At 49.8% G+C, this 25,231-nt stretch overlaps 1 protein-coding gene across 4 annotated transcripts in view; it reads right to left on the reverse strand.

Annotated features, from left to right (window-relative positions):
• Positions 1-25,231, reverse strand: part of Gli2 (GLI family zinc finger 2) — a 232,933-nt gene that overhangs the window by 85,397 nt on the left and 122,305 nt on the right. Inside the window, exon 1 of one of the 4 annotated variants that reach the window (XM_010632274.2) lies at positions 16,642-16,664. The exons of the other annotated variants lie outside the window; for them this stretch is intronic. The gene's annotated coding sequence lies outside the window, so the exon portion shown is untranslated. Of the gene's footprint in view, positions 1-16,641; positions 16,665-25,231 lie in introns of those variants that run through there. 4 annotated transcript variants of the gene reach the window in all.

Here is a 25,231-nt window from a genome sequence, read left to right on the forward strand (position 1 = left end):
GAACCACTGAGCTAAATCCCCAGCCCAAGAAACTGTTTTGAAGAGTGGCTGTATTATTTTAAATCCCCACCAGCAATGTATGAACAATCCAGGTACTTTTTATCCTCATTAGTAGTTGATGCTGCCACAATTTTTTAATGATAACCATTCTGATATGTGTGCATTAATAACTTGCTGTGGTTTAATCCACATTCTCCTACTGGTTAATGAAGCTCAACATCTTTCCAAGAGTCATTTTCATGCATCCTCTTTGGTGAATGTCTCTTCGTGGTTTTGGTCTACTTCTAATTGAATTCCGGCTTTGTTTTTTAACTGTCCAGTTTTGAGAGTGCTTAGGCATTCTAGATACCAGTCCTTTGTCAGATACATAGTTTGCAAATATCTTATTCCAGTCTGCAGTTTGACTCTGTCCTCAGAACAGGGTTCTTGAAGAGCAGAATTTTTAATTTTGCTGAGGTCCAACTGACCAGCTATTCTTTTTAGGGATCGTGCTTTTGTCGTCAAGCCTAAGAATCTTGTGCCTGACTCCTGAGGATGATGGGCCATGCAGTCTTCTTCCTTCGTGTCTGCCTGCCACAGCGGAACCACCCGCCTGTGGGGACTGGTTCAAGGTGATGTACAACTTAGTGCAAAAGAAGAAATGCAGAGAACAAGCCATTTAAACTTCCTTAGAACACGGCAGTGATGCCACATATCTTCCAAACTTTTTCAAGCCTTTCTTCTTGAAAGGCAGGAACAGAAAAGGATTAAAACATTTATTTTTCTCTGTGACCACCTGCCATGATATGAATTTGGGTAAAGTTCTCCAAAGGCTTCGATGTTGGATGATCAGTCACTAGGTTAGCAGTAGGAGGAATAGGGTGCTGTGGATACTTAGCAACTTGGGCCTCGTGGGAGATCTTCAGGTTATTGTGGGTATCCCTTTGAGGTGGACCGTGGGGCCCTGCCTGCTTTCTCTGCCTCCCAGCTCCAGGTCCAGATGTGGTAGCTCTCTCCTGCTGTGATGTGCCGATGCCCATTGCCCCATCAGAAACTAAACCGATCCCTTCCCTCAAGCTCAGCTGTGGAATTTGAACTTCCCAAACCGAGCTAAATAAGCATCTGTTTGCTTCGTGTGACAATGATGGAAAGCTGATCTTGCTACCATCCCACACCACCCTGCTCCCAGAGGACCACATATGAAATACAGGCCATTTCTCAGGGAAAGAAGGTCCCTTTCTCTGTCACGTCCTCATAGCTTCTTCTCCTGGGCCTTTCATTCTACCTCCCCAGGTCTGGAGGAAGAGCGACATGGTGACATCCTGAGGGGCACTCAAGGGCCCTCATTTTAACTATCCGCAGAAAGATCTTCGGATCAAGTCACCAATATGAACCAGCCCAAAAAGGTGGGGCTCTATTTAAATAAGGATTTATCAGCTGTGAACTTCAGCCTGGCACTAGAATGCTACAGGTGACAACTCTGAATGGAAAACTCACCAGGAAAAACACCTCAATATCACATCTATTCTCTTGCATCACACGTTTCTGCTGTGACAAAAGAAAATGCCTAATGGTTCTCAAAATTGATTTTAATGAAGAAAAAAAAAACATCATCACTTCTCAGGGAACATACCCCTGGTGACTTGAGTGTCCCCTCCCGAGCCACAGGTACAGGGTCTTTTGTGTTCAAAAAGAAAAATTCCACGAAGACTAAGAAGGTGAAAGTGATTTTGATGTCTTTCAAAAGGAGAGGGTGTGGGAACCTGAGGTGTGTAGTAACAGCGTTCCACTTAATGGAATCAACAGGTGTCACCCATCTTCCATGGTTCTTAAAACCTTACGTATCCCCCACCCCACCAAGAGAGACAGCAACCATGCAAGCTGCAGGGACTGTTTACCCCAGAAGCAGGCTACCCTTCCCACTGTGGGCACACACTTCTCCCTCTTGACTTCATCTGGCTCCCAGTTCCCTCTGGAGGCTTCTTAACAGCATCCAGCCAGCCAGGGAGGACGCAGCTGATAGGGCAGGGCCACAGTGGGGAAAGGCCACTCCAAATCACTTGGGCAAACTTGAACTGAACCACAGGCCACCGCAGCCAGGAGAGCAAACAAGTGCCCACTGCCGGTCCCGCTAGCAGCCTCAGGGCAGTCGCTGCCCCTCTCCCTGCCTCCTGGGCGCAAGCAATGAAAAGAACTTGTGAATGTATGTCCAAGCTCCTTAGCGGCCTGTCATTTTGATCTAGCACCACGCAGGGATCGCTTGGCCCCCTCAAGGACCTGCGCAAACGCTGGTGTAGTACTCTCCTTCCTCTGAAGAGTCTGGTGAGAAGCCACTCTACTGTTTCCCAAGAAGGAGACCCCCCGACCCTGACAATCCATCAAGTGAATGCAGATTGTGGCCCAGACAAAACCAGGCAAACAGCACCCCTCTCCGCATAATAGCCTAAGTGGGAGAAGGGCAACAATGATGGCTGTGTACACATACGCTAAGTACCCCAACTTCTGATTAGCCTCATCGTGATTTGTATGTGCACCGCCCCTTTTGAACGGTTCCCAAGTGCACGGGGCAAATTGACTCAAGGCTAACCTCAAATAGTGGCCTTTCCGGCTTCACGAGAGCAGGAGCTGGCTATTTGTAGACCTCACCGCTGCTGATTATAAGCCTTTCAGAAATCCAACACCCAGCCCAGCAAGGAAAAGAGTGCTCTTAGGGAGTGACAATCTCAGGCTAGGTATCTTCAGCTGGAATTGATCTAATTTAGGGAGCAGTGATTCAGGGTCACCATCAGGGAAGATTCCTGAGTACCCTCCACCCCAGCTGCATATTTACGGGGCGTGACCCAATGCACCAGAATAAGGTATTCCCTATGCCGGTAGGCTGAGAAATCTGAGACCCTCTGGGGTCTGTGCAATACCGTGCAGTTTTCAGACAAGGCACCTAGAGCGCTGCTCTCGATGACCATTCACCGGCCTTCACTGGGGAGGCAGCTGCTGGGATGTGTTTGTGGAGACAGGCATCTTCCTGCAGTCTCACTGGCGTCCACAGAGAAACGTGTGTGTGTGTCGCATGAGTGTATTTCACATGTATATCAGCATCTGGATCGTGAGCCCAGACCCTTCTTCTGAGCACAGGATCTCTGCCCATCCCTTGCATGGGCCCCAGGGGTCTCAGGTGTGCCACTCCCCAGAGCGCTGCACGCTCTCCCCACAGTCCTGTGCCTGCTCCTTCTGAGGGAGCTCAGTCTTGGAGAAGGCCCTGTGGTCCACTCAGCCATCGTGCTTCTGGACTCCTCCTTGCCCACAGGTCACCCACCAAATGCAGCTTGGACCCAGTGAGGGGGATGCCACAGACTCAAGGCATCTCCTGCCTGGGTCCTAGCAGCCTCCCAGGCAGTCTCCTAGTCTTGGGATTTCTGCCCTGCCCTCTCCTGCCCCATTCCGGAATGCAGGTCTGACCTTGTCCCTCCCCTTCCTAAACTCCTTTGCAAAATGGGAATTAGGATTCCTACCTCACAAGGTTACTACAAGGCTCATAAGGAAATCAGTGTACAGTACCCTGCTTATCCGAGAGGGGAACATAAAAAGACTCCTAGTGGTTCCTTGAAACTGTGAATAGTACTGAAGCATATACCTGTGTATACCATATACACATGTGTATGTACATTTTCCCATGTACACTGTGATAAAGTTTAATTTATACTCTAGGCACAGTAAGAGATTAATAATATTGACTGTGACCATTAAGTTAGAGTGTCAACTTGATTGGCTTTAAAGCCACTTAGGAGATTAGAACAGCACACTTCCAGGCGGGTCTGGATGGATCACGGATGGATCTGTATCTAGCCCCTGGCCTCATCTTCTCTGGTGCTGCACCTCTGCTCTTTCCCAGCCACCTGAAGTGATCAACTATGCTCCACCAGTCCTTTCCACCATGATGTTTCTGCCTTGGAGCCAGACAACCATGCACTGAATGTCTAGAATTGGGAGCCAAGTAAACCTCACCTACTTCAGGTTGTATGTTTTAATCCCACTAGTAAAAAAACTGACCGATACAATCGCTAATAGTAAAATGAACAATTATAATATACTGTAATGGAAAGGCCAGTAGCATTTCCTTTGGGCCTTGGGACCATTTTTTAAGTAAAATCAAGGCTAGTTTTACTCCATCAACCTGACAAAGGTGGGGGTGGTACTAAGTGACTAATGGGTAAACAGCATGGATTTGCCAGACAAAGGGATGATTCACATCTGGGGTTAGGAAGAAGCAGGATATCAAGAGATTTCATCATGGTCTTCAAAGCAGTGGGATTTATTTAAAACAAATGCATCATTTGTTTCTAAAATTTTTCATTTAATGTTTTTGGACCATGATTGACTTCAGTTAACTTGAATTGCAAATATGTGGGGACTACGACTATGAAAAGAGCTGAAGTCACTGCCCTCTTTGGTTCCCTTAGAGCCGCAGAGGGAGAGGAACAGGGTCTGATCCCACATGTAATGAGCACCTGCATGCTGATGATGGTGGCCAAGTGTGACCCTCCTCCTCCACACCTGGCTCAGTGGAGTTCAGCTGGGTGCTACTAGATTCCCCCTCCTTTTATATATGGCTTTTACTCCCAACTCAGGGCACAGGGGCTTTTGGCTTCCAGAGAGCAGAGGTAATTTTATTTGTAAGCCTTCCCCGTGCCTCTACCCTGAGTCACTCTGCTCACCTGCTAGAATGCCTCATGTGCCGGCAGCCCCCTCAAGTTCTGTCTGTCCAAGTGGGCCCTGGACTGGCTACAGCCTCTGCCACAGCCCTCAGAGGCGGTCAGTGAAATAAACACCAGGCCAGGAAAGGGAGGGCCTGAAAATATATTCTGTCTCCTAGAAGAAACAGTGCAACAGAAGCTACCCGCCAGTGCCACAGCTGAAAGCAGAGCAGACTGGGTTGAAAGGTGCTTCTGAGGCCAGAGGTGCAAGTGCTCAGGAGGCATCCAGAGGCAGGTAATTCAGAGCCCAACACACTGAGGGCCTGAAAATTAAAGCCTTTGCCTTGGGGGCATTTACAAAGCCAAATGAGGTTGGCAACAGAAAAGCATCCTCACTCTCTGGGGCGGGGTCTGATAATGTGGCTCTGTGACAATGACGGGGTCTACTCACTACATCTTCTGTGGATCAGGAGCACCTGGAGGTGCAGAGACAGGCTTACCCTCGGGGAGACCTGGCCTACTGGAGATAAAAACGTTCATGGGCAGCAAGCTCTCTGTAAGCAGGGGAGAGGAGAGATCAGGGAAGGCTTTCTGTGGGCTGTGACTTTTGAGCTGGACCTTGAAGGGTAGCAGGGTTTGATGGGGACATTCAGGTGAAGCCACTGTGCACCTCAGCCTCCAAGGATGATGATCAGCAACAGAGGGGAGGGAGCCCATGGTGGCAAGGCTAGCAGAAGCTACTCCGGAGTCCCGGCTGAGAGCTGGGGGCCTCAGAGAAAACAGTGCGGCCCTTCTTGTCACCTAGCAGAGCCAGATGTTAGCCTTGGCCGCAGCAGGGAGGTGGAGGCCTGGGTGTGGGCCCAGGCATGCGGCTGGCAGGATAAGACTCTCTGGCTCTGTGCTGCCCACTGTGGCTGGACCCCATGGTTGTCCTAATGTCACTGGGCTTGAGGGTGGGGTGAACTGCGGGGCCCCAGTCTGATTAAATCTTCCATCTCAACCCGGGCCCAAGCTGTATATCTCTACCACGGGGGAAATGACACCTCACAGCCTGCACACAGCTTCATTTCCGAAAAGAATGTGAGAGGGGGGGAAGGTCAGGAGACAGGCACAGCCATAAATTTGATGGAAGGTTGAGCTGGAAACCCCATTAAATCCACACACGACTCTGTGCTGGGCAATGTCCTTCCTCCGAGTCTGCTGAATGGGGCCAGGGAGGTGAGGGACTCACTAAGTAATGTCCTCATTCTTTGGTGTCTCCTATTACCCAGGGGATGAAAAACCCATTACCCATAAGGTTTAGTGGTACTTGGTCCCAAGACTGCGATACTGTCCTTTACCTAAGCTCTCCCCTTGGCTGGCATATGCAGCGTTCAGCCTCTGTTGGCCTCTCTGCCTACTCCACCATCTGTCAGGACAGCTTCACTCTCTCTGAAGCCCAGGCCAGGGTCCCACAGGCCTGGCCCCTGCTCCCCCAGGATGGGCATTCTTGTCCCTGTGGGACAGAGCCCAGGCAGAGGGGGTGGAGGGTAAGCATGACCCAGCTCAGGCAAGCCTACGTTCAATGACTGTGAGCCCAGGCTAAGGCTGTCCATGGTCCCCGGAGTGTACCCCAGTTGCTGGGCTGCCCTATGCTCCAGTCTCCCAGAAGGGTGTGAATTCCTCTTCCTAAAAATCATGCCTCGGCATGTGTATATCCTCAAGAAGGCTAGAGCACAATCTATTTTACTTAGACATGAGCCCCTCTTTATGCACAGAGACTTGAGTGGTGGATCAGGAGGGAACTTCTCTACCTCACCATCCTCTTACCTCACCCCACATGCCACATCCTTCTCTGTTGCTGGTAGTATCATCCATCAGGACTAAGCTCAAAACTACACGGAATAGTAAGGATAGCAGGCCCAGCTAAGCATACTTTATGATGCCCTTTATATGATATTTGGAAAAGGCCAAATGAAAAGGATAGAAGACATAACAGAGGCTGCCAGGGGCAACAGGGAGGGAGGGCAGGATGGGCATCCTGGGGACGAGGAAGTGTTCTCTATCTGATGCTGGGGGTGGTGGCAGTTACACAAATACATACGATAGTTATAACTCACGTACCTCACAAGGGTGAGTTTGGCTACCTGGTGAATACTCTTTTAACAGATTTAACTTTGACATGGAAAAAAGAAAAAGGCTCAGTGAAGACCAGATTGAAACCAAGCCAGCTCTCTTAGCCCTGACGGTGGGGAAGAGGAAGGCTTTGACAAAAACCAAAGAACGGTGGAAGTAGGGCCCCAAAGGAATACGTTGATTGGCAGTGGGACCCCAAGTCGATCAGGTGACGAGCCCAGGGAGACAACAGAAAGCGAGCCAAGACACCTCAGTGTTCCGAAGGCTTTCTCTCCCTCCCTCCTTCCCTCTTCACCCACATCCAGAACACTGCAGGAATTCCAGAGTCACCTGTACTTCACAAGGGCATGCCGAGGTCAGGGAGGTCGAGAGCCTTGAAAAAGTCCCAAGAGTGGCAGGTGCAGACCCTAGGGTGGAGCCTGCAGCCCTGTAGGCCTCACCTGCCAAGCTGAACGTCACTGTTCTTGCTTCCTCCTCTGCCCCTTTCCTGTGAGTGACAGGCCATGGGGACTTACTGGACACTGCTTCCCTGCACTGTTCTGTTTTCTGGGCTTCTCTGCAGGTAGTTTCTGGGATAAGAATGGAGCTCCGGGGCTGGGACTGCGGCCACTTGTTAGAGGTGAGTGTCCCCAAAGCTCAAACTAACTGGGGGCGGCCACAACCACCCCGTGACCAGATGGAAACTCACAGCCAAGCAAAGCTTGAATTCAGTACCTGAATTTCCAAGCTGCGTCCTCCAGACCCTGTATATGGACAGTATAGTCTGGAATCACTCTGGAGGACCTGAGTGGTTCCTTGTCACATTCCATCCCCAGGTACCTGAGGATGCTCCAAAGGTTCATCGTCATTGAGAACCCAGACTCCCCTTTTCCACTGCACAAGTTCCTCATGCCGCAGTCTCCACCTGCTGCACGTGCCCTGTGACGTTCGGGCAGGGCACTGGGGAAATCACCAGATCTCCCATTCCCATGAGCAGATGCTGCCTCTGCCTCAGCGGTTCTGGGTGTGGCACAGGTAACTTCAGGGCTGTCAGTTTGGGAGTAGGGCCTCTGGGCTACCTGAGGTGTCTTCCCTGAAAGCATCACATTCAAGGTCTGGGGACCTCCGTATGCCTGAAAAGAGTATCAAATGCTTTGTATCAGTTCGTTTAGTTAACCCCACTAACCATCTTTTAAACTTGGAGGCTCATTCTCATTGTACAGATTTGGAAACTGAGGCACCATACGAAATGCTGCCTTCAAAGGATGACTACACATATGGTTTTCTCCCTGTGGGAAACATATTTGTATTTCCATCCGTGAAACTGTGTAGAAGTTACGCTGAGTCTTGTGTATGACTGCTGAAAACAATTTTCCACACTCCAAATTAAACTCCATGTACCAAAGTTTTAATTTCCAAAACCAGCTCAAATCATACTTCTGCTTGAGAAAGACATACTGAAGCCAAGGGATACGCGTTGATAATTTCTCTCATAAGCGAATATCTGTACCTCAATTGTTCTATCCTAATCCTTAGCTGCTTTTTCTGGCTTTTTCTCCATGTCTGGGGTGTTACAGGACACAGACCAAAAAAACCAACCAACCAACCAACCAACCAAACAAGCAAACACACACACACACACACACACACACACACACACACACACACACGCACAGCTTTGCCTCTTAGTGGAGCAAAACAAAGCTTGTATCTGTTTAGGAATGACCACAGATGTGACCTGCTTTCCCCTTCTGAGGGCACAGCTACAGGGCCAAGACATGGTAAAGGTACTGGGAAGACTGCCAGTGTTTTGAGGGACAGGAGAGGAGGAGGAAAGGGAATGTCTAACAGAATGGAGACTTTGGACAACGGGATAAAGCCTTTGACACTGAGTGCTGAAAAGATGGGAGAGCTCGGACCCCTCTCTAAACCTGAACAGAAAGTAATTAAGTAATTTGCACAGTCCCCTTTTAAAATTTCAAACTAGGAAAACCCTGATGCTGTACACTAGAAATTCATGCAAAATACAGGGAGGAAACGAAGTGTCTGGATGGTAGATACAAAACTGGCTACTACATAATGCTTCCTGCTTGCAGAGAGAAACTTTCTGCTTTTATATCCCATACCCTTGGGTCATTAAAGAAAAATGGGAAGCACAAGGTCCTGAGTTCGATCCCTGGTACAGAAACAAACAAACACCCTGACCTGAAGACATGAAGTCAGACACGTCTCCAGTCCATTATCACGCACATCGTACACAAAGACAGGAAAAGGGAGTTTGAACAGAAACTGTGGCAATTCAGATTTGTTCCTACCCTCACCTCCTGCACAGTATGCAGAAATAAGAACACAGACACACACCATTCCATGTGTGTGTTTTAACCCACACTTAAAATCCCAAGCAATGGACTACAGCTGTGGAGAGAAGCTGCAGAGGGGCGCTCAAGGGTAAGGGCTCCTCAGCAGATCAGGCGCGTGCAAACAGTTTAACATGCGGAATTGGAATCTACTGGTTTTCATCCACAAACTCCTAAGTAGTAATTATGGTTTAGTGCAAGGTGACAACCCAGCCATTGAAGAGCTCCAGCCTGAGATTCACACAGGCACCTATCCCGTGGCAGAGCCAAAGCCAAAGCAGGCAAGTGGCTGTGGGTCATCAAGTGCCCTGTCTAGCCTGCCATCTATCCATTGTTGACACAACCCGCTCACCAGGCCTGGATCAGTCAGGGCCCTGTCTTAGATCTGCCCCTTAGCTCAGATTGGAAAGAACCTGCAAGGTCTTCCTAACAGGTCTCTAGGTGGCTGCTCTGGGGCTACCTCCAGGCCTCCGGGATGAGAACTGTAGCACAAAAACCTGAACCCTCATCACTCACGGGCCAAACACCGCACTCCGAGGCCAGTCACACAGCCCCTCGAGACCTGGCTGCAGCTAACACCAGTCCCTTTCCGACACACAGGTCTGCCTGCTAGGAGCCTGCACTGACACCAGGCCATTCTGCACTTCCTCACGATCATGGGGCTACTCGGGGGTGGAAATACCAACCTAAGGTTCCTACCTAAGCCACAGCCTGCCACGGCATGGCATTGCTGGGCAGGAAGGGACTGCAGGTGGTGTAGAAAGTGGCCAGAAAACAGACTCTCTACTAAGATCCACCAGCTAACAGCAGGCCCAGGCCCAGACCAAGGCAGCCAACAGCACCCAGATGCCCAGGGTGGGCAACCCTGGAGGGCACACACTGCTTCCTCTGCCGCTGCCAAGAGGGCAAGGCTGGGCAGACTGGGCAAGAGGCTCAACTGGCTTCATGAAAACAGTTTTTTTTTAACCAGAAAATTACACCAAATGTGTTTTTTTTTTTTTCGCTGTAAGATACAAGTTTTAGAAATAAGTTTCATACTGTATAGAATTCTGTATTTTGCTCTTTCCTTTGAATATTGTACTATGCCTTTAGGATTCTTCATAAATGTCATTTTAGTGGATTCATTCTGTTTCAGTCCATAGCTGGGCATTAATTTACTTAAACTTTCCCCCTTATTCAACTGAGTCTTCAAGCACCATAAAATGATTTTATTACAACCATGACTCTGCCTAGGCAGTGCTTCTTAGAGCTAATTATTTGTATGAAGAGATAGACTTCCTCAGTTACAGCTATTATTGGCAACAAAAAGCAGCTAATACATTTCACTGTGACATCTATCATTAGGGGCAAAAGACTCTATTTCTTCTTGGTCTGTGAACTATGAATATTTGTGGCTGAAGGAAGAATAAATAAGTGAGTCTGTGCATAAGAGAAAATTCCTCCAGGTCTATTTTTCTGAAGTTCAAAGTTCTTCAGTTTCCCATCAGGGATCCAGGCTCAGCCAAAACCTTAATTATCCATCTCGATCTGAACAATTTCTCTTAAATGTTAATATAAAAGAAGGTTTTCCCCCCAAACAAACAACTTTCCATAGTATATTTCAGTATCGAAACTGAAGCAGTTGGTACCATCCCTTTGGAAAATGGACATTTATCAAAGCTGCTCACACACATACCCTGAGGTCCCACAGACCCATGCCTAGGTATAATCCCAGGAGAAATGCAAACATTCCAGACAGTATATGGATATTCATAAACAGTACAGAATAACTCCAAACTGGAAATGGCCCAAATGTTCATCAACATTAGAACAGATCAGCATGTTATGCTATATTCAAAAAAGAAGGAATAAATACAGTTCAACAATGAGAACAAACCAACCACAACTACGTGTAACAACATGATTGAATCCCCTAATAAGAAGGAAGCCAGACACAAAAACACATGCACTGCACACTTCCATTTGTACAGAAAACAAAAGGTGAACACAACCAAGTTATGTTCTCAGGAGCATGGTTGCTATGGTCCTTGTTACTTGACCTGGGTGCTAGTTCCATGAGTGTATGCAAACAGCAAAAAAAAAAAAGATCAAACTCTACATGTAGGATGCATGCAGGCTGTTATGAACATGTGCTCTGGTTTGGCTTTGGCTTGAAGGTTCCTGTGTGGGAAATGCAGTCCTCAGTGCAGTGACACTGGGAAGTCACAGGGCCTTTAGGAGGTGGAGTGCAAGGTCAGTGCCCTTGGGTGAGAATGATGCTGCTCTTTCTGAGTGAGTTAGCTCTTCCTGCAAATGAGGGTTTTTCTAAAAGAGCAGCCCTCCCAGCTTTTTGTCTGTCCATGTGATCCTTCTCACCTGCTCTCCCACCATAATACCATGTGCCATGAGGCCCCCAACAGAGGCCAAACCAACAGGACCACCTGGTCTTGGACTTCTGGCCTCTGAAATGTGAGCTCAACAGACAAACCTCCTCTCTCTGTAAAGTGCCCAGCATTGGGTATTTTGTTATATGGCAACAGAGCATGGGCTAACCCAGCATGTTGTATTCAAGGGAACATTGTAACACTTTAAAAAAACAACAAAAAAAGGACACATCACCATTAAAAACCCTATCAGAAGAATTTCCTCAAAGAGTTTCTCCAGAGACTACATGTGAGGATCTGGAAAACCCAAGAAGGGTTTGTGCTTTAGGCATGAGGTCTACTCTTCAGGGGGTTAGGCTGAGGCAGCACGAGCCTATGCACAGGGCCTGTGGGGGCAGCAGGAAAGGCCAGGGGGCAGCACTGGGTCACCCTGATGGGTTCTGCTTCCCCTACCACCAGGCTACAGGGCCATTTTCTGCTGAGTTTACTCCAACCTCTTGCCTCCAACACACGACGGACTGCTGTGAGGATGACCAGATCATTGCACCCAGGCCTGAAGTTTATATAATCAAAGGGACTTCTAAAGCAAAAGATATCAAATAATGAATCCACACTCGCACACAGGGCATGGAAAGGACCATGCAAGCAAGATCCAAAGCTACTCCCTCCATGCCCTGTGTCTTACTTCACGAATGAATGCCCACAGCTGAGCCCCCAGGTGCACGACCCCCGCACAAGCCCGCTGAAGCCCAGCCAGCTTGGCCTTGCTCCTCCCTGCAGGCCAGTGAGCTGTAAGCAGGCACAGAGACCCTGTGGAGATAGGCACAAGGCACAGCATGTCCACCACTGGTCCCCCTCTGTACCCCTTTGTCACCAACCTCCAGCTACAGATCCTCATGCAAGGCCTCCCCACAGTGTCACCACTCCTCTGTCCACTTCTCCGGTGCATATGTTAAGTGCTTTTCCAGCCTTTCTCCTGCAAGAGTTGACCTCACTCATCTTTACCTGTGGGACTCTAGGGCAAGGTGTGGCTGCCGAAGTGGCTGAGGGAAGGAAGGCGCACACTGTCAAAATTCAGATTTTTTTTAAAAATTCAGTTCTTGGAGACTAGTTTGAATTTAGTTTTGTAAGGTATATTTGGCGTGGCTTAACTTTCCCCCTGTGTAACCAACTGTCTCAGCACAACGGCTCTGGTTTGACTGCTCTGAGAAGCATGTTGAGATTGAAATGCCACTGTTCCGTTGCACTGTGACAGTACGGAGAGATGGGACCCTTAGGAGGTGGCTAGCTCACAAGGGAACCATCTCATTAACGGATTAAGGCTTCAGTCTAGTTACAAAGGGAGGAGTCCGGGCCCCTCCCTCTCTCACGCACTCCTGCTCCCTCACCACAGGATGCCTCCCGACATGTCGGGACCCAGAACAAAGTTCTCACCGGATGTGGCCCACACAGCTTCAGCCTCCCTCCCAGTCTCCAGAACCACGAGCCAAATCACCTTCAACTGTTTTGTAAATCACCCAGTCCACGGCGCTCTGTCACAACAGCAGAAAATGGACCAAGACGACTACCATCTAAAAGCCCATTCTTAGAGCAGCCATCTGATTTGAACAATGATCCTCGTTAAATGCTGATTAAATTTCCAAATGAACTTTTATCTCTCTGGACTCGCCACTCTGTGTGATGCTGCCTCGGTCCAGTCAGCTTTATAATGTAGTTTGATATAGCCGGTAGGGTGGACTCTCCCCCATATACACCCCACTGTCATCTTTTGCAAATGATTCTTGGCTCTTTGGGGTTATTTTGTCTTCCATGTGAATTTCACTCTTAGCTGAGAGAATTCCATGAGGATTGTCCTGGGATTTGGAGGGACTGACTACCCGGAACACATAGGTAATAAAAGATGTAGAGGTGTCTTGAGGAAAAGCGGGGACACAGAGCCTGCAGAGGCCTGGGCAACAGACAGGAGCAGCTGTGATAATCCTGTCATCATTATAAGTGTGGTGCTGTCTCTGTGAGAGGCTGTACCTATCACAATTTTTTTTTGCAAACCGTTCCAAGCCCAGCCTTTCCTTGCCTGGCCTCATAACCATTTCCCCACAAAAACATCTTTGGACTTTTAGTTCTTTCCTCATATACCTTCCTTCAAGGGAGCAGAACTTTTTGTGCCCAGGACACCAGATGGCCAGTTGGAAGCCATGTTTTAACCTTTCCTTCTCAATGGGGTCTACTTTTCCAGGCTTCTAGTCCACATCGTTCCTTTTAGAGCCAACTAAACACTGCTTCAACCTCCACTAGGCGAAGACATCAGGTACAGACAGGTGTGGCTCATCAATAGGCTTCCAGTCAGGAAGGGAACCCATAGGGACCAAGATGGCCCCTTGCCAAGCACAGGCATGGCCAACAAGGTCCCTCCTGTTTTTTACCCATGCCACTGGGTCTCATAACACCTGTACAGTTAGAATTACTTCCCCATTTTATGGAAGGAGAAACAGGTTCAGGGCACAGACAGCTTCAGTGGGAAATATCTGAGAAGCAGGGATCTGAACCCAGGTCTGTGTGGGACATCCCTAAGCCCATTCCTCCTGGAAATGGCTGGCACCAACCGTCACACAGGTAAGTATTCCTAACATCAAACCACCTCGAGGGCAGGCCCTTGATAGAGCTGAGGTTCCCAGACACCATCTCCTCCAACCCACCCCCACCCTGGGCAAGCTGTGCTCTCTCAGCAGCTTGAGCTCCTTTTTCTTCTCTGCCAGGACAGCAGCTGCCACCGCATGCAGCTGTTGACAAACTAGTCAGCATGCTGCCGAGGCGTCTTTCTGAGCTGCCTGCATCCTCCTGAGCAGAGAGATACCTCATTATCGTGCTATATTTCAGCCCCGAGAAAACAATGCATGCCAAGAGACCATAAACAACAAGTACAAACGCTACAGGTCACGGATGATAGATGCCACCCACAGACGCTTCGAGAGCGGAGCAAGGCCCACTTCCGGGCACATCTGTCTTCCCCCAGTCGCTGACGCAGGGAGAAGTCAGCCTGGCCTGCGCTCCACACCCAGATGGACAGCGGCCTCAGTCTCCCTCCACCCCAGCTCCGTCAGCCTTTCTCCTAATGGGTGAGTGGCACCGCTGTGCGATGACCGTCAATATTTCCAAACCCTTACCACTCTGCTTTGGCTACTGGTGCTCTTAGTTATTATTACGACTTTCATCCCCTCTTGCTATGGGTCCAGGAATCTCTGCCTTTGAAAAAATAAAGTTTCAAAACACACCAACCAGTTTTTGAAACAGGCTGGCCAACTGGTTGAGAAGGCGGGTCAAGGCCAAGGCAAACAGGACTTCTTGCACAGGCCCGCCCGCCAAGCCCTCACAAGCCAGGCTGTTGGCTGCGAAGCTCAGTTGAACACAGTCATTCGGGCCAGCTGGGGCCACAGCTTGCATGCAGCCTGGAGCCGACTGTGAGGAGGATGAAAGGACAGAAGCTGGTGGATCTCCCGTAGCCGAGTTCCTGCAGGACGGCCTTGGCCCTCAGAGGCGGACAGCCCCCCCATCCTTAGGGCAGTAATGACTCCCCAGAACAGATTCCAGACATGAGGGTCTGCCAACAATGTCCCACTTGACCTGGGCAAGGTGCCAGGCCTGCTGACCCCTACCCTGGTGTGCAGGGGACTGTCCCACCCACTTCCTTCCCCAACAGCAAAAAGTAAGAAAATGCTTTCGGTGGTGACACACTGCAGACAACTAAGCCTTTACATTGGTCCCTTGTTATACTGAGAGGTGGACAGGTGCTTTGTGGGCAGCAGATTTTGTCAGATGAGGAGGCCCAGAGAGGCTGTGGTGGCCGGAAGGGCATTCCCCACCCAGCCTTGGGTGGGAAGGTCAAAAATATCCTATGGACATTAAAAATGGGAGCAAAGTACTTTTAGGATGTCTACAAAGTCAAACTCTCTTAAGACAGTGCCTGCTTTTTTCACTCCTCTTTGCAGGGTGAACAGTGTGCAATGCCGGAGGCTCGGAGGCAACTACTCATGGAAAATACAGGAGGGTGTGCCACCTTCTCCTGGGCCAGATGGAGAAAAGATGCGGGACATTGGGAAATAATGCCTTCTTTCCAATTTTCTGTGGTTGTTTTGGAAAATAATTTTCACAACATAGGTTATTTTTGTTTAACAAAAACAAATGGTTTTACTATTTGTAAATGTGTTTAAACTATCCTTTATATTTTTCAGTTTTCATTTCTAAAACGGTGACTATCAACAGGTACCACCAAAATAAAAGCTTGCCGGAGTCCTCAATAATGTGGCAGTGTAAAGCAGTCCTGAAACCAAAGAGCCTGAGAATGATAGCAATAGAAGGATTTCAGTGGCAAGGGACTGGTGCATGGGCAGGACGTGCTGTCCTGCGGAAACATTAGCCAAACAAGTATATTATTGTGTTTTGTGAAATCATTGTATGCATCACAGACACACAGAGAAGAAGGCTGCAGCATGTATTCCAAAACCTTTAGCGCTGGACCCTTGTGGGGAGGTGACTTCACATGTGCCATTCACATCCACAACTGATGCAGTCGCATGGAGTCACTCATGAAGGGCTCAGCTCATGGGGAAGAGCCCGCCGGAGAGGAACTGGAGGAGAACATTTCTGAGCAAGGCGTTGTGCTGAACGCTCAAGGACAAGAGCTCACCGAATCCCGTTACTGCTTATGAATCATCAGCCCCATTTTGACAGCAGAGAAACTGAGGTCAGAGCAAGGCTGAGCACCTCACCCACAGTCACGCGAGCAGCAGGTGACACAGAACTGGGACTCCCCCCCATCCGACTGGTTCATCACCTGCAGCTGTTCCGTCAGCCACTAGTATCTGTGGCCGTCAACCACAGCTTCGGCCTCCTTGGTGCTGATCACACCTGCCTGGCTCGTGCACACTGCAGAATGCCATGTGATACGCATCCTGAAGTCCCTCTGTCCACCCCTAGCCCAAGCACATGACTGAGGGACAGGTGCAGGAGGCAGCAGCTCTCAGCAGGGACATTTCCAAGAGGAGCCCTCTTCTATAGGCTGGCAAACTCCAGCCTCCGACTCCAGCATTACTGGTCTTCACACCAGTGGCCCATCTGGTACATTGACACACTCTTGAATTCCCCTCTGAGGCCGCTTACCTGCCGGTGCAGGTGGCTCCCAGTCTCTTCTGCCTCTGGCACAATGTGACATCGTTATCACAGTCAGACTCTGTGGGTCTCTCCATGCTCACCCTGGGAAGGGCCGGAGCTCTCAGCTGATTTCTGAACTGGTGTGCTTGCTGTGGGAGCTGAGAAACATAATAAATGGGCCCGGCTCTGTCTGCAGCACCTAATTTGCAATAATATTGAAGTCTCCAACAATAACTCATTTACTCTTATAATAAATATATAAAAAAAGACAAATTGCTACATTGAGCATGCATTTTCTTCACTGCAAGTAGCTGCTACCCCAGGGAGAAAGCCCTGTGCTGCTAACTAATAGTAAATCCTTTGGAAAATCATGTGTCATAATGATGGACAACCAGGGAAGGGGTATTAAATAGATTTAGAGGTTAGCTACTCTAACAAGAACAAAAGACGTCCTTTGCCACCGCCCCTATAAGAGCACAGATCAGCCTGTGATTAGTATCCACAGTCCACAGCCTGATGCATGGAAGGAGAGAAAAGTTGTGTCCTAAGCAGGGTGTGGCCAGCTAGGTGTCAGGACAGAAGTAAAGGGCCTGGGAGGCGGGAGGAAACCTCTGTGTGTGTGAGTTCAGGTTCTGAGATGCACTGTCCACCCGGAAAGTGTGGAGCAGTCAGCCCCTAAGCAGACACTCCTGGAGCATCTGCCACCCAGCTCAAGGCAGGCAGAGCATGCCAGGGACACAGGCCTATCTTTGGGAAGGAAGCCACCACCTCGAGTTAGATGGCTCCTAAGGCATCTGTGCTGGGGACCTTGGCTGAGGTTTCTCAGAGAAAGTTGCCTGAGCCAATGCTGTATAGCCCAGGGGTCCTGGCCTGGTGAAGAACAGGCTGTTTTCGTGCTTTTACCATTTTATTTTATGAACTGGGGCAGCTATGGCTCTTTCCAGTCTTGTTCACCCAAATCCTGGGATTTACCCTTACTCCTCACTTTCAGAATCCTGGAATTGACAACTGTGCCCGAGGTCCTGAGTGACCCCTGACTTCCCATTCATTTCTTGTCTAACTTTAAGCCTCTGTGCAGCCCAGGATCTGGCCCTAGGTTGGAGTCAGACAGCTGCTTTCTAAACCAAAGGTGCACCTGGGGGTTGCATGTATTGCATGCCTGCTGTCTGGCAGGCTCGGCAGGAAAAGCCTCCCAAGTCACAGAGGGAGAAGACAATGCTCAGGGAGGTTCCAGGGCTTGTGGAAAATCTCGTTCCATCAATGGCAGGGACAGTAGTTACTCTGGGAGCTTGGGCCTACCTGCCCCAGCAGAAGTGGGGCCACAGCACCCACCTCATCTTGCTATGGTTTTCAAGGGCTGTGCATGCCACACTTCACTCTCTCTTGACAAGCCAGTGCTAAGATGACACAGCATGAGCCAACTTGAAGTCCAAGTTTTTGGCAGATGTTACTGTAAGTATAACCAAGGCCAGGCCCCTTTCCAATCTCTCAGTGCCTATGAGCACTGAGCCAAGCTGCTGCCTTCTCCCAGGACTTAGTTTTCCCACCTGTAAAGTGACTAGACACCACTGTTTCACTCATTCCATGAAGGAAAATGTTTACTCTTGAAATGATAACACAAGTCATCTGCAGCCACATCCAGACTCAAACAGTTCCATGAAAACAATGCAGTAGTCCTTGTTTTTTCCACTAATCGGTATCTCTAACACCAAATAACACTTGGTGGCTTTGTGCTCCAACCTTCTTGGGTTTTTAAATAGAAGATTTCACTTTAAAATTTATTACTACATGCAACATCTTCACACATGTTAGAAACGCAAAAACTTTCCAAATCTGTCTAGAAAGAGAAACAGAATACTACACCAGCTAGAAAGCTCGGCCAGCTCCCTGCAGTCCAGAGCCTTGGAGGAGATGTCCTTTGACCTTGGGGAATGAGTCTCCTTGCATTTCCTTCCTTTCTTAGTAAGCCTAGCCACTTTAATGCCTCTGTGTCCAGAATACAAAGATTTGATTTCGCTGATGTTATATGCCTTTGGGATTGCCAAACTGTTCCTTCACTGGCTTCTAGCACCTCACTTCTCAAAACCTTTCTATAGTTTAAACAACATAGCTGGTGATTGATGATGATTTTGCAACTGCTATCAGTTTACTATTTTAACCAATATATCATAAATCAGCAAGAGGAATGCTGGGCCCAACTGGAGGGTGTAGCTTTTGCTCATTACCTGGGTGGATTATAGCCTTTTCATAAAATCCATTATCTAGAGAAAGAATCCTATTGGCGGGGGCCAGCAAAATTCATTTCATGCTTCAAAAATTTGTGATGGGGCTGGCTAAGGGGAAAAAAAATCTGAATTGTTTGGGAGGTATGGGATCATGATTTGTTTAAAAACCACAAAGGACTAATACTGAGCTGTGTCCACTGTATCACCTGGCATTTTGTACTCAGACACATTGCTACTGCTGTCCCTGGGCCCAGCCCCGAGATCACAGCCCTCCCTCATCTCACACACAGTGGGACTGCCCCGCCTACTGCTGTCATACCACTCTCATCAATCCCAGGCTCAGAAACGGTTTCCTCAGTGGCCTCCCCACTTCCAAACCGGGCTCTCCGGCCCTGTCTCCTCACACACCGATGGCACTGTACCCATGTAACAGCCCGTCATGTCCTCCCTGCCGGCCGCCTCCTACCACAGTCTAGGGACAACGACCTTCCTCTCCTCCTTCCCTTCTGAGGATGCCCACAGGCCTGGCTCTATTTGGACCAGCTTCCCCTGAATTATACTTTTTCAGCGGGCAGTTCTGTCTCTTTATTATCCCTACCTATGGGTTTCCAGCCACTCTGCCCCACCTGCCTTGACTATTTCTCCTTTAACACGGCCATATCCATGTCACTGTCACTATTTTGCCAATGGCAGCCATCAGGGAAACCCTTACCTCCTTAGTTTGTGTTTTAGTGGCCCAGGGGCCAGCACAATCAGGGAGGGCAGGGGACCTTTGGCCTGCCCGGGCCTGTCCCCCTGCCTTGCAGGCCAAGTTTCCTCTACAACAAAGACCTAAGGACCCCATGGCAGACAGCATCAGCTTCCAGTGGAACAAGTCTCCCCGCTTTTAAAGCCCCGGGGCTCTGAAGACAGGACTGGAAAGGACTGTTAGGAAGCCCAAAGAAGGAAGATTCAAAAGATATTCAAAAGAACAAGGACAATGAAAGAGTCTTCAATTTTACCAAGCCTCTAAAATATTCATTTCAATATGATTTTGCTTCCTTCTCTCCCAAACTCTACTTTCCCCAAATTCATTCCTCATGTGAAAACAGCATCGTCCCGGGGGAAGCTCAGTTTTATCACACATGTTTTTCTAAGTAACTCTGCGCAGGGGCTCCACAGACAATAAAGATCCTTGTCTGGAGTCCTCCTCAGTGCTCAGACCACCAGGGAATTGAAGTGACGAAGCCCGAGCTCTCAGAAGCTCTGCTCTTGCCAGATCTCAGAAGAAACTAGAGGTTCAAAGTTCTCGCTGGCACTCTGAGAGTTCAAGGAGTTCAGAGCACATCTATGGGGTGGCAGAGCCAGCAAGAAGCCTGTGACTGACAGTGCAAATTTCCCTCCCCACCACTCCCTGACAGCCTCGGCCAACTCCACTCAACTTTGCTAGATGTTTCTGTGAGGGGGCTCCTCTCCTTGTTCACATCCCCCTGCTCCCCTCTTCCACATCTGTGCACCCAGATCTCCCCCCCCCAGCTCCCCTCCCTCAGTCACTCCCTCCAGCCCACCCAGGGCCAGGACCTGTGCCCCCTGCCTCTGCCTACTCTTCTCTGGCTTCAAATGTGGAGCCACCGGACAAGGACACCGAGAGCAGAAGAAGCAAGCTGTGGGCCAGGCCTGTGCGAGAACAGCTGCTGCCTTCTCATTTCCCCTTGAAGCGAAGCAGGAAAAACTGCCTTTCTCCTTCAACTTACCCAGCACTGGGGAAGGAGGAGTCAACAGTGCTCCAGGCGGCAGCGGCAGGCGTGGGGTCCAGCCCTGGCCAGGAGCTATTGCAGCAGTGGGAGCCAACTTTGAGCGGCCTCGCAGGAGGCGGGGCGCATGAATCATTGAGGACCTGGCTGAGGCTTTAGGAGTAGGCGTGCTCCCTCGCTCCACAAGGCAAAGGCTGGCTGGACCTGGGAGGGGGGCAGGCAGGTGTCCCTGCTGGGTTCTCTGTGGGGCCTTTGCAGACTAGACCCCAGTGGATGCCTCAGAGAAGCTGTGATCAGCAGTGACCTGTCCCATAAAAGGGTCTGTCTGGAGCTTAGGGTCATGGAGCTTCAAACTCCTCACGGCACCCTCAGATACAGGGTTCTGATCGGAACCTTAGGGACCATTGGGGCCCTAGGGCCTGCAGGGTAAGAGGGGGAAATTGAGCCCCAGGACGAGAGTGATTGGCCCCACATGCATGAAGCTGTGGAGGGGACATGACCCCCCAGGACATTGTTCCTGCCTTTTTGGGAAGCCTTCCTGAAGCCCCTGCAGACTCAGAGAGCCATGGGGGCCAGCGTGTTCCCCATTGGCACTGTTCTCTTCACATGCAGCGGTCACGGAAGAACTGGACCCCTTCCTAACCAGCCCAAAATGTTACTAATGGAGTTTCAAATATGCAAGGATTTTCAGATACGAAAAATCATTCCCTATACAACCCTTCCCCTCCCACAGGGAGTGGGGCACAGTAAGTTCCTGGGGGCAAGAACCACCAATACCAAACGCTAGAGCCTCTCTACACATTGGCCAGGGGTCTGCCACTCAGCCGTAGACCCACCCACCTCCATCTGCCAGATCATGATAGGCCAAAAGATGCTGGATTTTCTGCTAGGGGTGGGGCAGGCATAAAAGAGTGGAAAGAGGTCACTGTCACTGTCATCCCTGTCCCTTCCCATCCTTGTGACATCCTGTACCCTTCTTTCCTATTTGATCTCAAGGCACTAAGTGTATGAAAAGAAGTTCATCTGTCTCCAAAAGACAGACTCTTAAGTAAAGGGATTAATGTAAGCACAAGATGCTAGATTTTGATCCCAAGACAGGAAGAGAAGGAGAAAGGCCCCCAACCAGGCCAGCTCCAGTGTTAACTGTCACCCAGCCTCCCAAGCCTTGACCTGTCCTGTCCCACTTCTTGAGGCCCCAAGACTATTGTCAAATCCCAGCCCTACCCCCTCTGACACACCCCACCACCAACACACTCCTCCAGGGGCCCAATCTGAAGCCTCCAAAGCAAGACACACTTCCTTCAATGAGGCAGGAGAGGGGAGGAGGCTCCTATGAACACAAAAGGGCTCTATCATCATTTCTGATGTCAAAGAACTGTGGCCACACTTCAGCAAAAGGGGCAGGGGTCTGTTCCATAAACACTCAATGCATCTCCAGCTCAGAGCTTGGGATAAATTGGGTGAGGATCACGAAACCAGACACTGGGGCAGGGATACTTCCTGAGGCCCATGAGGTTGGAAAGGGGTCAGGGGTTTGTCTCGGTTGATTACACAAAAAGCTCATCCCCAAAGCTCCTGGGTCAGCAAAATGAAAAAGCAGATCCCCTTCTTGGGTGGTACTGTCTCAGATGACACCGCAGAGGCCACAGAAAGAAAACAGGGGACTTAAACCAAACTTTCCCTCAGGCTGGGGGGTGGGGTGAGGCCCAGCAGGGCTAGAGGCTGGCAGGATGGAGCCCTCCTGGCAGAGAGGATGAGACAGTTGTGGGGAGAGAGGATCATATAGTGGCCTGGCAGCTATCTCCAAAGTGGTCTCCCCCAGTAAGTTTCCTCTCCAGATAGGACATATGGCCATTCTAGAGCCCCCAAATATACTGTAATCATATGTCCAAATATTCTAGAAGCTCCAGCTGAACTTAACCACCTTTGCATGTCTTTGTATGGGCTCCCCAGCCCCTGATCCTCCCCACAGGCAGAGGTGGGTGAGGACTTATAAGGCAGAATCCCCTGTGTCCTTCCCTCCCTGCAGTTCCCCAGAATGAGTCTTTATCACAATGGAAGAAACTGCTTCTGGCCAGACCCCAGCAGCAAATGGCCCTTAGAAAGACCGGCTGTCAGGCCCCAGAACAGTCACTAGGGAGAACTTCTCAAAATGTTCTCACTTCTGCACCCAGTGATGACTTTGAACTTCTTGTCTTTGGCTGCGGTTTGGATCTGATGGGTCCCCCAAAGGTGCGTAGGCTAAAGGCTTGGTCTCCAGAGGGGAGGTGGTGGAACCTTTAGGGGATCGGGCCCTGAGGAAAGAAGTTAGGTCCCTGGGAGCGTGCCCTCAAAGGGGACACTGAGACCCTGGCCTCTTCTCTTTTCTCATTCCCAGCCACCACGACATGAGCAGCCTTGCTTTGCCAGGTGCTTCCTGCCATGATACGCTGCCTCACCACAGGTCTAAAAACACCAGAGCCGGCAGCCCAGGGACTGAAGCCATGAGCCAAAATAAATGTTTCCTCCTTCTAAGTTGATCATTCAGGTATTTTTGCCCCAATGATGAAAAAACTGACTGACATAGGGAGATTTAAAGGAATTCCCTCCCATGAGTCAGTCGCAAGTCCTCCCAGGGACCAAATACCATGCTGCATTTAACTTCTGTCTCAGGTGAGCAAAGCAGAAGCCATCTCTGGGAAGCCCCCTTTCAAATTCCTCGGCCCCAGACTCCCGATGTGCACAGAGGAGGACTCCCAGCCCTGAAGCTGCTGAGTAGATCAGCTTGGGTGGCTTTGGCCCTGGGGGAACCTGTATAAGAGACAGCAGGTAAGGTATAGAAGCCACGCAAAAAAAAAAAAAAAAAAAAAAAAAAAAAAAACCCACAGCCACTGCTGGCCTCCAAACTCTTGTCCTACTGCAGCCTCTTTTGGGGCTATGCCTCCTAGAAACAGATCTCCCTGATTTTTGTGAGCAGGCCCTGAAGGAGGACCTCGACAGCCTCCCAGAACCTCTTCCACTGGGCTCACAATGGGACCCTGCCTGTCCAGAACCTTCTCTGGCTCCTGCCAATCCCAGCAGATAGAGTCCAAGTCTAGCTCCTGCCACCTTTGGAAATCTATTTCTCTAGCTAGCCAGCCCCCTGCCCCCACGCACACACAGGCCATTGTGCTGCCAAATTAGCCTCTCCTCGGACCTCTGTAAACCCCAAGACACAGCACCCACCACCCAGCCTGCTGTCCAAGGCCCCTTCTCAGTTCCTCAGCCCCGCCCTCTCCCAGCATGATGCTTCCTAGTTGTGCTGCCAGGCCACGCCCACCTGTGGCACGAGGCTTGGCTTATCTACGCCTTTACTGGGACACACCAATCTGAACACAGGCTGTTCTCTTGTTCAAATGGCGGTGTTCCCAAAGTTCGACGTTTTATAAGTCAGTGATTTGGAACTCAAAGGCCTTCCTCTCATAAAAAAAAAAAATCGTAACATTACACGGATAGGTTTCCAGATTAGCCTGCCACTGCCAGGGTGACCCACAATGTGGCTAAGATACGGCTCCTCTGCAGTGCAAACCTCAATGTTAAAAACACAATACTAGTAATTAAGCAGACTGAAAGCCATTGAGCACTTGATTGAAACAGAATAAAGAACTGTGTGTTACTCACGCTGTGTCCCAGTACTTGAAGCAAAGCAACCTCCTGTCATAAAAGCAGAGAGGGACCCAGGTTGTGTAATCACAGGGCTTGGGGTGGGGATGCATCTGGGAAGAGGCAGGCACTGACTAGGTCAGATGGTCTTCAGCCAGAGTGAGTGTGGGCACTAAGCAGAGTCGGGTTGGCTGGGGGTACCAGGAGTAGCAGGCAAGGACAAAGAAGTACCTGTAGTAACTCAGGGGACTTGGGGGCCAGGGATTTAGCTCAGTGGTTCTGGCGCCTGCCTTGCAAGCACAAGGATCCACGTTCATTCCCCAGTACAAAAAAAGAAAAAACTCAATAGTGGTAACTCAGGGGAATTCAGTACAGGCTTTACGCTTCCTGGGCTCTTGGCGGCTCTTCTAAATCCCTCAGCAGGCATGCTGTCTGTCTTCTCCCTGGCTTTCCGGCTGGGGCAGGAAGCACCCCTGGCTTTAACAAGGTCAAGTTACAAGTAGCCTTCACAGCCTTCTCCAGTGGCCCAGTCACAGCAATGGCTACTTCTAGGTGCTCCTTTTGTTGAGAATCCTATAAAGCAGACACTGTTCACCTAGATGAACACCCAATGCCCCAGCTTTCTCACACTTAGAAAGTGGCATAACTGACACCGGCCAATTGGCTGCCTCCTAACGTGCTACAACTTAATACCCACGGTCCCTGGAAGGCAGCTGAGGTGGCTGCTACTTTCTTCCATGCAGGGAGGGAAAGGAGAGATGTGAACTATACCTTCAATCTAGGAAAGAGAATAAAGCCCCATGCCCACGGTGCACCATGTCTGATTAGCTGGAAGCCTGGGCCCCTCTCAGCTAGGCCTGTCTTAAACTTCTGCTGCTTTGTTAGAATCCTTCTCATTCACCTAGCACCTTAGAACCCCTTCTCTGCATAGGTGCCAGCAAAGCAGCAATGAATAAGATATTGTTCACATTCTCAAAGATCTGAGAAGGTACCAGTCTGCCCCCCCCCCCCCCCCCCCCC

This window comes from Fukomys damarensis, unplaced genomic scaffold (assembly GCF_012274545.1).
Source record: "Fukomys damarensis isolate Sample0158 unplaced genomic scaffold, DMR_v1.0_HiC HiC_scaffold_29, whole genome shotgun sequence".
Lineage (NCBI taxonomy): Eukaryota > Metazoa > Chordata > Mammalia > Rodentia > Bathyergidae > Fukomys > Fukomys damarensis.